This window comes from Dermacentor albipictus, chromosome 3, assembly GCF_038994185.2.
Source record: "Dermacentor albipictus isolate Rhodes 1998 colony chromosome 3, USDA_Dalb.pri_finalv2, whole genome shotgun sequence".
NCBI lineage: Eukaryota > Metazoa > Arthropoda > Arachnida > Ixodida > Ixodidae > Dermacentor > Dermacentor albipictus.
The window spans coordinates 112,628,512-112,640,535 of NC_091823.1; the positions used below are offsets into that span (position 1 = coordinate 112,628,512).

Genomic DNA, 12,024 nt, shown 5'->3' on the forward strand with positions numbered 1-12,024 from the left:
TTGGAAGAAGTATTCAAGCTATTAAACTGGGAATGCTTAGGAGTGGGGATCGACGGCGACTATCTCAGCAACCTTCGGTTTGTAGATGACGTTGTCCTGTTCAGCGACACTGGGGACGACTTGCAACAAATGATTGAGATCCTTAACAGAGAAAGTGTAAGAGTGGAGTAGAAGATTAATATGCAGACGACAAAAGTAATGATCAATAGCGCGGCAAGGAAATAAGAGTTCAGGATCCTATAGAGTCTGTAAAAGAGTACCTTTACCTAGGTCAACAACTCACAGGGGACCTTGATCATGAGAAGGAAACTTACAGAATAAAATGGGTTCGAGTGCATATGGCAGACATTGGCATATCCTGACTGCAAGCTTACCATTGTCATAGGAAAGGAAGGTGTACAATCAATGCATCCTACCGATACTGACATATGGGGCCGAAACTTGGAAGTTCACAAAGAAGCTCGAGAACAAGTTAAGAACCGCGCAAAGAGCGATAGAGCGAAGAATGGTAGGTGTAACGTTAAGAGACAGGAGGAGAGCGGTGTGGATCAGAGAGCAAACGGAAATAGCCGATATTCTAATTGACATTAAGCGAAAAACAAAGGAGCTGGGCAGGTCATGCAATGCGCCGGTCAGATAACCGGTGGACCATTAGAATTACAGAATGGCTGCCAAGAGAAGGGAAGCGCAGTAGAGGACGGCAGAAAGCTAAGTGGGGCGATGAAATTAGGAAACTTGCAGGCGCAAGTTGAAATCAGTTAGCGCAGGACAGGGATAATTGGAGATCGCAAGGAGAGGCCTTTGTCCTAACACTGGACATAAAAAATATGATGATGTACTTAGATATATATATATAGAGAGAGAGAGCAAATGATAAAGGAAAGATAGGGAGGTTAACCAGGACTGAGCCCGGTTGGCTACCCTACACTGGGGAAAGGGAAAAGGGGACTGAAAGATTAAAAGAAGAGAAAGTCCACTGGGGATATCGTTCGGTCACTCAGTCCGGGTCACAGACGCTGACTCAGTCCAGCAGCCTTCAAATATCGCAGCAGAGCTTTTGTGGCCTTTCGCAGCTGCGATATGCGAGGCCATGGTCCCAAGATCTTCTTCAAGGTGAACGGTATGCTGTCTAGCTGATCGAGAGCTGTGCAGAGGTCATGTCTTTCGTTTTGAAAAGATGGGCAGTAGCACAGTAGATGTTCTATAGTTTCCTCGGCACCGCAGGCATTACAGTCGGCGCTATCAGTCATTCGAATCAAAAACGTATACGCATTGGTGAATGCGACGCCCAAGCGTAAGCGGCACAGCATTGTTGCCTCATTTCGCTGAAGTCCTGGCAACAGCCGCAGTTGCATAGAGGGGTCGAGGGAATGCAATCGTTCTTGGGTGAATTCAGGTGTATGCCACTTCTCTAATGTCATACGGTGTGCTACCTTGCTTAGGTGTTGGGCTGCGTCGGTCCGCGATAAAGGTACAGAAACAAGGGTTGCTCCTTCGTGGGCTTTCCTAGCAGCTTCGTCAGCGAGGTCGTTGCCGGAGATACCGCAATGGCCGGGCAGCCACTGAAACACGACGTCGTGTCCTTTCGCTATCATACAATGGTGCATTTCTCGTATCTCCGACACTAGTTGTTCACACGACCCGCGACGAAGAGATGACAGAAGACATTGTAAGGCCGCCTTCGAATCGCAGAATATTGCCCACCGATTAGCGGGTTGGTTGTTAATGTAATCAACGGCACCTCGGAGGGCAACAAGCTCCGATCCGGTCGATGTTGTCACGTGAGAAATCTTGTATTGGATGCTAATTGATAGTGATGGTATAACCACTGCGCCGGTGGAGCTGGTCTGAGTGGAAGAGCCATCCGTATATATGTGGACTCGGTCAAAGTAGAAAGTGTTCAAACAATCCAGAGCTGCTTGCTTCAGGGCCAAGGTAGGCAGGTCGGTCTTCTTTCTTATTCCTGGTACCGTGAGACGCACTTGAGGTTGTTCTAAACACCACAAAGCTGAGGTTGAACGTGCTGAGGGTGTGAAGCCCGATGGTAGACAGGCACGATGGATGCTGACCTCGTTGGAGAAGGACTCCTGCGGTCGTCGTTCTGGCAGGCAGGCAAGAGAGCTTGATTGTATGCGTGAAACATGACGAACATGGGCCCTAAGCGTGTCGATGCTAATGTAAGTCGTGATCGGATGGTCTCGAGCCAATATAATGGTTCCTGCTGTTGAGGCGCTCCGCGGAAGTCCTAGGCAAACACGTAGTGCCTGGGCTTGCACGCTCTGTAATTCTCGAAGATTTGACTTGCATGTTTTAGCAAGCACGGGAGAACTGTAACGTAGCAATCCGATAAAAAGTGCTCGATATAACTGTAGCATGGAGCCCACTGACAATCCCCATGTTTTCCCAGCGATAAACTTGAAGACATGAACAATAGATGTGAGCTTCTTCTTCAAATGGGCAACGTGAGAGCTCCAAGAGAGGTCCCGGTCCACAATGACACCCAAAAACCGATGATTTCTCTTGTAGGAGATAGGCTGGCCATTAATGCATACTGGATAACGAGACATTGGTTTTCGTGTAAAAGCGACTAACGCACATTTTTCTGTTGAGATGGTAAGGCCTTGTGTGTGAAGATAGTGAGATGCCTGTGTTGCTGCTTTCTGTAGCCTTGCGCGAACCTGCAGACGAGTGACCGCTGATGACCAGATGCAGATGTCGTCGGCGTAGATTGAGACACTCACTGTTTCCGGTAGGGATTCGGCCAGCCCAAGAAGCGCGAGGTTGAAAAGAATAGGGCTTAGAACCCCACCTTGGGGAACTCCTCGGCATATGTAGTGGTCGGTAGTTGGACCATCTTCCGTACGTACGAACAAGGACCTTTGTGTCAAGTAGTTTCTGATCCATCTATATACTCGCCCTCCTAGTTCAATTGTCAAAAGTGCGTCTAGAATGGGTTGATGGGAAACGTTGTCGTAAGCGCCTTTCACGTCCAGAAAGAGCGCTACTGATAATCGTTTCCATGATTTTTGCTGTTCTACAGATGACACTAAATCGATGACACTGTCAATCGATGAACGGCCTCGTCGAAAACCCGCCATAGAATCAGGGTAAATCTTGTGGTGTTCTAGGTACCATTCGAGACGCATGAGGATCATGCGTTCCATGAGTTTCCCGACGCAGCTAGCAAGTGCTATAGGCCGATACGATGCCAATTCGAGCAGCGACTTTCCTGCTTTTAGTAGCGGTACCAGGAGGCTGCGTTTCCACTCCTGTGGGACGACACCATCTTGCCATGAACTATTAAAAAGGCTGAGGAGTTCTCTTCGTGCTTCTCGGCCTAGGTGGCGCAAAGCAGTATATGTTATGCCATCGGGCCCTGGTGAAGACGAACACCTACAGAGCGCCATAGCAGCTTCTAACTCTTCCATAGAGAAGGGAGCCTCCATACTGGTATCTCGTGGACCGGGGATGTCGCTTAAAGCCATCGCAGGGACTAAAACTGTGCCGCCGGTGATTTGCGCGCAAAATTCCTCTGCGACGTCTATCTCACGGCGGTTTTGATAGAGAGCAAGGGCGTTAAAAGGGTGTCGTTGCTGGGGTCTTGAGCAAAGACCCCGTAAGGTACGCCACACACGGGACAATGGCTTGCGGGGGTCTAGTGACTCGCAAAAGCATTTCCATCTTTGATCCGCTAGCGTATCTATTCGGCGTCTTATCTTCTTTTGCATTCGCCGAGCTTCTCTGAGGTCAAGAATTGACTTTGTGCGCCTGTACCTCCTTTCAGCACGGCGACGTATTGTACGAAGCCTTTCCAATTCAATGTCATTCTCTGTACGCTTTTTCGAATGTGTGAAGCAACGCGTACAATCTTGCATTGCGTCTGCAATTATATCTTCTAATCTGCGTGCGATATGTTTCTTGCAGATGTCTTCTACTCAATCTTGAAAGATTGACCAATCGATTTGGCGAGATACATCCGGTAATGAGGCGTCTAGACCATTGATTCTCACATAGGTCGGAATGTGATCACTTCCATGAGTTTCAATATCAGTGAACCACTGCACGCTCGAAGTCAGGCAACGTGACACCAAAGTCAAGTCAAGGCAGCTACTGTACGTTGTTCCTCGCAGAAATGTTGGACTTCCGTCATTTAGAAGACACAGGTTGTGGCCTGATGCAAAGGATATTAGTGACCTGCCCCTCGAATTTATCCTGGAGCTTCCCCATATATGGTGGTGAGCGTTGAAGTCCCCAGTTATTATCCAAGGACCGGGAGTAGTAGCCATAATATCTTCTAGTCTTTTGCTGTCAAACTGACTTGTTGGGGATAGGTAGACGCCAATAATAGTAAAAGACAGTCTCTTCTTTTTCACACTAACACAGACGTATTGGTTACCGTCGTGTGGCGCTACGGGTTTCGAAAAATACGTTAGGTCCTTGCGAATGTAAACCAGAACCTTACTACTACGGACACACGTTGTTGAAACAAAAGGTTCATACCCTGATAGTCTTATGGAAGCTGATAAGTTCGGTTCACAGATCACCAGTATAGGAAAGTGGTAGTCAAACACGAACTGTCGAAAATCCGAAATACGTGACCTTAGGCCTCTCGCATTCCATTGGAATATGGAGGCACGATCGCTGTTGCTGTCGATGAGCCATGGTTCTGCTGTAGAAGTTCTCAAGCACTGGACTTCTGAAGGCTCGCTAGCACCGGATTGATGGCATCCAGCACTTGCAACGCACTTCGAGCTGTTGGTGTCTGTATCTTGTCCAGAAGAACACGAATGGCACTCACCAGAGAGCTGATCATGCCAACAATTTGTTGATCTTGGTCCGTCAGTTTATCAGGAACAGTCGAAGTGTCCCTTGCCGTAGAAGTTTGATTTCGCTCAGTAGCAGCATGTAGCCTCGGGAGTGCAGGCCACGCGTCAGCAGCAGGGCTGGTGGTTGCATCTTTGTCCTTTGATCCGACTGCGTTGGGCCTGGGCGGAAGAGTGGGTGGCAGTGCACGTGGCTGGCGCTCTGCAGAGGCTTTGGAGGTTCGTGATCGACGTCGGCGACGCGATCGTCGCCGCCTAATAGATATAGCTGCTTCTCGGTGAGACGAGTGGTCTCTAACCATTTTCTTCAATATTGCCATTTCCTTGCGAATAAAAGGGCATTCCTTCGAGGAGGCATCGTGAGGGCCGCTGCAGTTTGTGCACTTCAGCACACTGGCTTCGCACGTGTTTGTGGTGTGGGGCCCAGTGCAGCGAGAACAGACGGTAGTGTTCTTGCACACACTACTCACATGCCCAAACTTCATGCACTTCCAGCACTGCAGTGGTTTTGGTATGAAGGGGCGAACTGCGTGTCGGAAATGACCCACTTTTACATGCGAAGGTAGGGATTCGCCTTTAAATATGATTTTGACACACCGCGACGTGCCGAGACGAAACGCGTTTGTGATGATGGTGTTTTCCGTAGCTGGCTTGATTAAGATTGACAGATCGGAGTCGACGATGGTCTCATCAACATCGTAAATTACGCCACTACTGATTTGTTTGCCCAGCGGAATATGAGGGCGGACTTTCATCCCGTCAAGTTCCGTGACATTGCGCAAAGAATCCAACCCAGCCGCGTGCTCTACGTCAATCGCTAGGACGTTCTTACGGGTATTCACTCTGATGTCTTTGATTTCATTCGGAACCAGTGCCTCTAGATGTGAAGACACGGCTTGCCTGTTGAGGCGTCTCAGGTTGTCTGTAGAGAGAACTGGCGTGAACAGGATGGTGAGCTCCTCGGTATTCCGCGAAGATCTCACGGTGGACTCACTCGAATTCGAGGATGCGCTGAGAAACCTTTGTTTTGCTTTACGGCTCCGCACCAGCTCGAAGGCTTCGTCACTAGAATCTTCACCGCTGACATAGTATTGCATGGTGTCGTCGCTGTCAGTGTCGCTCTAGGTGCCGTTGCGCTTCCTGGAGGCAGCCGCCGCGGGCACTGCCGACTCCGGCGAACGCGCGTGAGACTCCATCTCCATCGCAGGTAAGGAGGAAATAGCAGTTCACTGGCAAAGTCTAAAAAATCCACAAAATAAGTAGAGCTGGAAGACTCGGCGTTCTGCCTGAAAGGCACTTCGTCTTCTTCCCTCAACTTAGATATAGGTGCACGTTAAAGAACCCCAGGTGGTCGAAATTTCCGGAGTCCTGCACTACGGCGTGCCTCCTAATCAGAAAGGGGTTTCGGCACGTAAAACCCCATAATTTAAAGAAAAATATGATGATGATGATGATGATGATAGATAGATAGATAGATAGATAGATAGATAGATAGATAGATAGATAGATGATAGATAGATAGATAGATAGATAGATAGATAGATAGATAGATAGATAGATAGATAGATAGATAGATAGATAGATAGATAGATAGATAGATAGATAGATAGACAGACAGACAGATAGACAGATAGACAGATAGATAGACAGATAGACAGATAGATAGATAGATAGATAGATAGATAGATAGATAGATAGATAGATAGATAGATAGATAGATAGATAGATAGATAGATAGATAGATAGATTAGATAGATAGATAGATAGATAGATAGATAGATAGATAGATAGATAGATAGATAGATAGATAGATAGATAGATAGATAGATAGATAGATAGATAGATAGATAGATAGATAGATAGATAGATAATGATGCATAAGAGTTATGCGGCCACCGGTTTTGTGATTTAGAGAATCATTTTGGGACTGGCTTCCCGGATAGCTACGTATGATCCTGTAAGAACTAACATGTGCTCAAATCTTTGGGATTATTTACCAGTGGCTCCCTGGGGGCATCCTCCGCCATGGGTGTACCTGCCACGTGCATCAATGCAAAAGAAGTACAGAGGAAGAAGAAGCAGTCAAGTCGTCTTCTTTTCGAACTCGGCGGCACGAGTTTACTCCAGCTAAAGATTACAGGTTGCACGCCGACACCTTCGAGACCACACCTTGTACCGTGCCTCGCACATCCAAGGGCAGAACCGAAGCCACCAAATCGTGAGTAATGTCATTGTCGGGGAGTTCATAAGTACCGGCAGCGTATAGCTCAAATGCGTTTGCATCAACACTGCGTGGACGCAAGCAAGATGTTATACAGTGAAACGCTGTGAATAGAGCCACACCACCTGTAGTACATCCTCCTGCGACTCATGGTACATTGCTGCGTTCACTGCCTTGAATCATTCTTAAGGTGCAAGCCTTAACATGCCCCATGAAGTAGAAAATCCGGCGAGCATTCAGCGTTAACATCCGATGGCAAGAAAACTCACGTGACCAAGTGCTGACGTCTCGTTCCCGGCGCCGTACCTGCTGCGTTTCGCACTGTGAAATCCCACGGTGAACAGCCATAGCGTTGGACGGACGCCGTGGCCCAAACGCGAAAAGTTGACTTTGCCCAATTCGATAACTGAGTTGACCCACGTTCAAAACCGACCTGGTCCACTCCCAAAAGTGCCTCATAATCAGAAAGTGGTTTTGGCGCTTAAAACCCCACAGTCTACTCACAGACAAAATGGCGCCACGCGTTTGCAACGCCAACCTGCTTGTTTGTCGTCCGCTGCCTATACACTCAGCGAAACCACAGTGTAAAGAGTGCAGTTTTCATGCTACACTACAGCTATAAAGAATGGATTCGTGTAGCTTGGGCGGAGCTACACTATTCTACACGAAGTAAAAGAAAAGGTGACTTCCTACACTAGTTACAATGGTACAGCCAGCGTAGGTTAAAGAAATAGCCCTAATATATATCTTAGCACTGGATGACGTCAGGCACGCCTCGCTTGGTGGTCACTAGGGGCGTCCTACATACAGCATGCTGCAAGTATCATCTGCCTTAATATTCTGTGTGATAACACAGTGGGCCTTGCTCGACCTGGCTGCTTAAAGGAACGTGTATCTTCCAGAAGCGCTGGAATGCAGAGCAGATAGAAGCATTAACTGGCCAGCAATCGAGATAAGTAAGACAGGTTAAATCATTGGTGGAAAAAAAATTAACGAAGAGATTGATAGAACCAGAGTCGTTACAGGCTTAGGTAACTGTACAATATAGAGATATAGAGGTTTTAATGAAGAGATTTTGGATTGGATTGGATTGTAAAACTTTATTTGTCCAACAGATGTAGGGAAGGCTTTAAGTCTTCCCACCTAGACGACGGCCAGGAGTCCTTGGACCCTAGCGGCGATTTCGGCCAGTTGGACGGTCTTCAGTTGAATCTCCGGATCGGAGCTGAGTAATAAGGTCTCCCACTGTTCTAAAGACGTTATTCTTCCCTCAGAGGGAGCCTGTGGGCATTCCCACAGAATGTGATTAAGATTAGCCCTGGCTTTACATAGCTTACACTGGCTAGAGTACTGACCCGGGTAGTAGAGGCTGCACGACACCGGGCTTGGAAACGAGTTGGTTTGCAGGCGACGCCAAGTGGAGGCCTGGCTCTTGTTTAAGGATGCATCAGCCGGAGGATATTTAACCCGCCCTAGTCTGTAGTGTTGTGTGATCTCTCTGTAGCACACTAACCGGTCTCGCCCCGTGAAGCCTTCGGCTAGCCCACCAGCTCGGAATGTGAGCCCTCGAGCTAATTCGTGGGCCGCCTCATTCCCAGCGAGGGAGGCGTGCGCAGGTGCCCAGATTATTTCAATTTTCCTGCTATCTCTGCAGGTCTGCAGGATTCTGTTCGCCTCGGGAGAAATTCTGCCTCTGGCAAAGTTCATCACCGCAACCTTAGAGTCGCTGACTATAATTTTGGCTGAAGTACTTGCAATTGCAAGTGCTATGGCAGATTCTTCTCCAATTTGAGAGCAATCCGTTGGAACTGTGCCACTGGCTATCAATCTAGTTTCAGCGCTCGCTACAGCTAGGGCCATGCGGCCGTTGCCATAGTCTGCAGCATCAACGTAGAGCACGTCCTTCGAGTTTTTGAAACGCTTCTCAAGAGCCTCGGCCCGTTTCTGTCTGCGTTCCTTGTGATGGATTGGGTGCATGTTTTGAGGTAGTGGTGGGATTATTAGTCGGTTCCGCACGCTTCGCGGCAGGTCTACTTTGATGCCTTCCTGCCCCTCATAGTTTATGCCTAGCCTAGCTAGGATTTTCCTGCCCGTAGGGCTTCCCGCAAGTCTCTCATACTGCGAGATCCTCACTGCCTCAATAATCTCCTCAAGCGTGTTGTGGAGCCCTAGAGCTAAAAGCTTTTCATTTGCAGTGCGGATGGGAAGCCCCAGCGCCTGTTTTATACTTTTACGTATGATGCCATCAATCTTCTTCTTCTCGAATGACCTAAAACTGAGGAAGGGAGCAACATAAGCTATTCTACCTATCACAAAGGCCTGGACTAGCCTAACTAGATTCGCTTCTCTCATCCCGGACCACCTGTTGGCGATCCTGCGGATCAGCCTCATGGTCTGCAGTGCGCAGCCGTCTAGTCTCCTTATTGTTTCGCCATTAAAACCGTTGGCCTGAATAAAAAGTCCCAGAACTCTGATTTTGTCCACTTTTGGAATGGGGATCCCCCCAGCTGTGAGAAAGATTTGCGGTTCCTCCTTACTGGCCCTGCCTTTCGGCTGGTATAGAAGCAGTTCCGATTTTTGCGGTGAACATTTAAGTCCCCTAGGTCCGACATAACCTTCGACATAACCTTCAGACCGAAAGTCGAATACGCATCACCCATCTGGAATCCATATCAAGTCTATCTAGTTAACGAGCTCGAGTCCTTTCAAAACCGCGTCGTCAGATACATCCATTCCTCATACTCATACGACGTAAGCGTATCATCCTTAAAAGCAAAATCTGATCTACAGCCCCTTGCACGTCGCCGTGCTACTGCTAGCCTTTGCCTCTTTCATAAGTTTTTTTACAGTACCTTATTTCACGAGCCATATATCACACCACCCGCACGCATATCTCTACGAACTGGGCACCCATTACAAGTCTTACGCCCACGCTCCCACACAACTACATTTTCCTCGTCTTTTTTTTCCCGCACAGCATCAGATTGGAACGCCCTTCCCCACCACGTAGCTGCAATCACTTGCCCGACATCGTTTCTGGAAAATGTGTCCTTGTTGGCTAATCATTAACTTGCTTTCTCACGTGTTATTATTTATTTCTGTTGTTTTGCACTTGCGAAAATGTAGCTTCAATGTACAATTTTTTCTGTATACCTGTGTTTATATTTGTATATTAATCTGTACCCACCCCTTATGTAATACCCCTAGCAAAGGGGTCTTTAAGGAAATAAAACTGAACTGAACTGAACTGCCTGGATAGCCCTTTGGAGGGTTTCCTCTATTTGGGCATCGCTGCCCCTAGCTATCCACAACGTAATGTCATCAGCGTATATGCTGTGATTTAGTCCTTCAATAGCCTCCAGTCTTTCAGGGAGTTTGATCAAGGCCACATTGAAAAGAAACGGCGAGAGCACAGAGCCCTGTGGGGTCCCTTTGCTGCCTAATTTAATGTCATCCGATTGGCATTCTCCAATCTGGATTTTTGCTTCTCGGTCTGACAAGAAGTCCCTAATGTAATTGTAGGTTCGCACGCCTACTCCCAAGTCCTGAAGGTTCTCAAGAATGGCTTTATGTGTGACGTTATCAAAAGCCTTCGCTAGGCCAAGCCCTAGAATTGCCTTTGCGTCCCCCGTTTCCGCATCGATGATTTGGTGTTTTAGTTGCAGCATCACGTCCTGGGTGGAGAGCCTGGGCCTAAAGCCCACCATCGAATGCGGATAGAGGTCATTATCCTCCATGTAGTTATTGAGCCGCGTTTGAATAACGTGCTCCAAAAGCTTGCCTGCACAAGAGGTTAGAGAGATAGGTCTTAAATTCTCTATTCACTTAATATGATGATAATGATGTTTATTGGCTTCCCCAACGGGGCGGCAACAAATAGCGACGTAGTCAGTTTAAGCTAATTATATGGTATTAAATACGTGCATAACAGTCTAGCGTATTGCCGGTCTCTCCTTGATTTTTTCTTAATGAAGAGAGAAAAAATCAAGGAGAGACCGGCAATACGCTAGACTGTTATGCACGTATTTAATACCATATAATTAACTCAAACTGACTACGTCGCTATTTGTTGCCGCCCCGTTGGGGAAGCCAATAAACATCATTATCATCATATTAAGTGAAACCGCAACTGAATACATGACAACACACCTACCACACCACGTTAAAACTTTATCTCTGTGTCTAAGCAAAAAGTAAATAGCTTTTGCGACAATAAACATGAGGAACCGGTTACTCTCTACATGCATAAGTAATGCATCTACACTGAACATATTCGCGCAAAACGAATTTCGCCCATTCGCATTCTACATCACACATGTTCTATAAAGGCGAGCATCCAAGCTTTTGTCACGCATTTACACCTTCCCGTGCTCCACCGCACTGCGCTGCACGCACATATTTTCACTCAAATACATGCTCACAAACATGCTTGTTTTCGTAGTACAGGTATCACCACAGCGGTTTCACGGGAGTTCACAACTTTATTCTAGTTATGCGATACTCGGTGAACATTAGAAGCTACCTCCTGCCTAGCCGCGCAGCCTTTAGTGACTTCCATTGATTTCGTGCACGTGCTTTACTAAAGAGTATACGGCTAAAACCAAAGTTACTCCTTATGTGCATACAGTAAATCGCGTAACTTGAAGAACGTTGTGAACAGGTATGGAATCGGTGTGATGATTTTGCTGATTCGAGCTTCTTCAAGCACACACTTGTCCAAGGAAAAGAAGGCAATTTGATCTAAATGCTCGCATTCACGCGTCTCTTCGTATTGTCAGTGTTGGTTCGAAGCATGATCTTGTAACGGTGACGGCCCGAAGGCTACCATCACCGTCCTTGCTTCGAGCAAGGTGCCATTAAGGCAAATCAGTTTTTGCTAACCGTGCAAGGCGGATAAAGTTTCACGAAAGAGAAACACGATCATTTGGTGTAAGCAAGAAACTGTGCAAAGGCAACCTGCATAGTTTCCTCAAAAAGCTT

The 12,024-nt window shown here is 47.3% G+C and overlaps 1 protein-coding gene across 1 annotated transcript in view; it reads left to right on the top strand.

The window, feature by feature from the left end:
* Positions 1 to 6,859: 6,859 nt before the first annotated feature.
* Positions 6,860 to 12,024, top strand: part of LOC135908515 (glycoprotein 3-alpha-L-fucosyltransferase A-like) — a 25,287-nt gene continuing 20,122 nt past the window's right edge. Inside the window, exon 1 of the mRNA XM_065440326.2 lies at positions 6,860 to 7,041. The gene's annotated coding sequence lies outside the window, so the exon portion shown is untranslated. The remainder of the gene's footprint in view (positions 7,042 to 12,024) is intronic.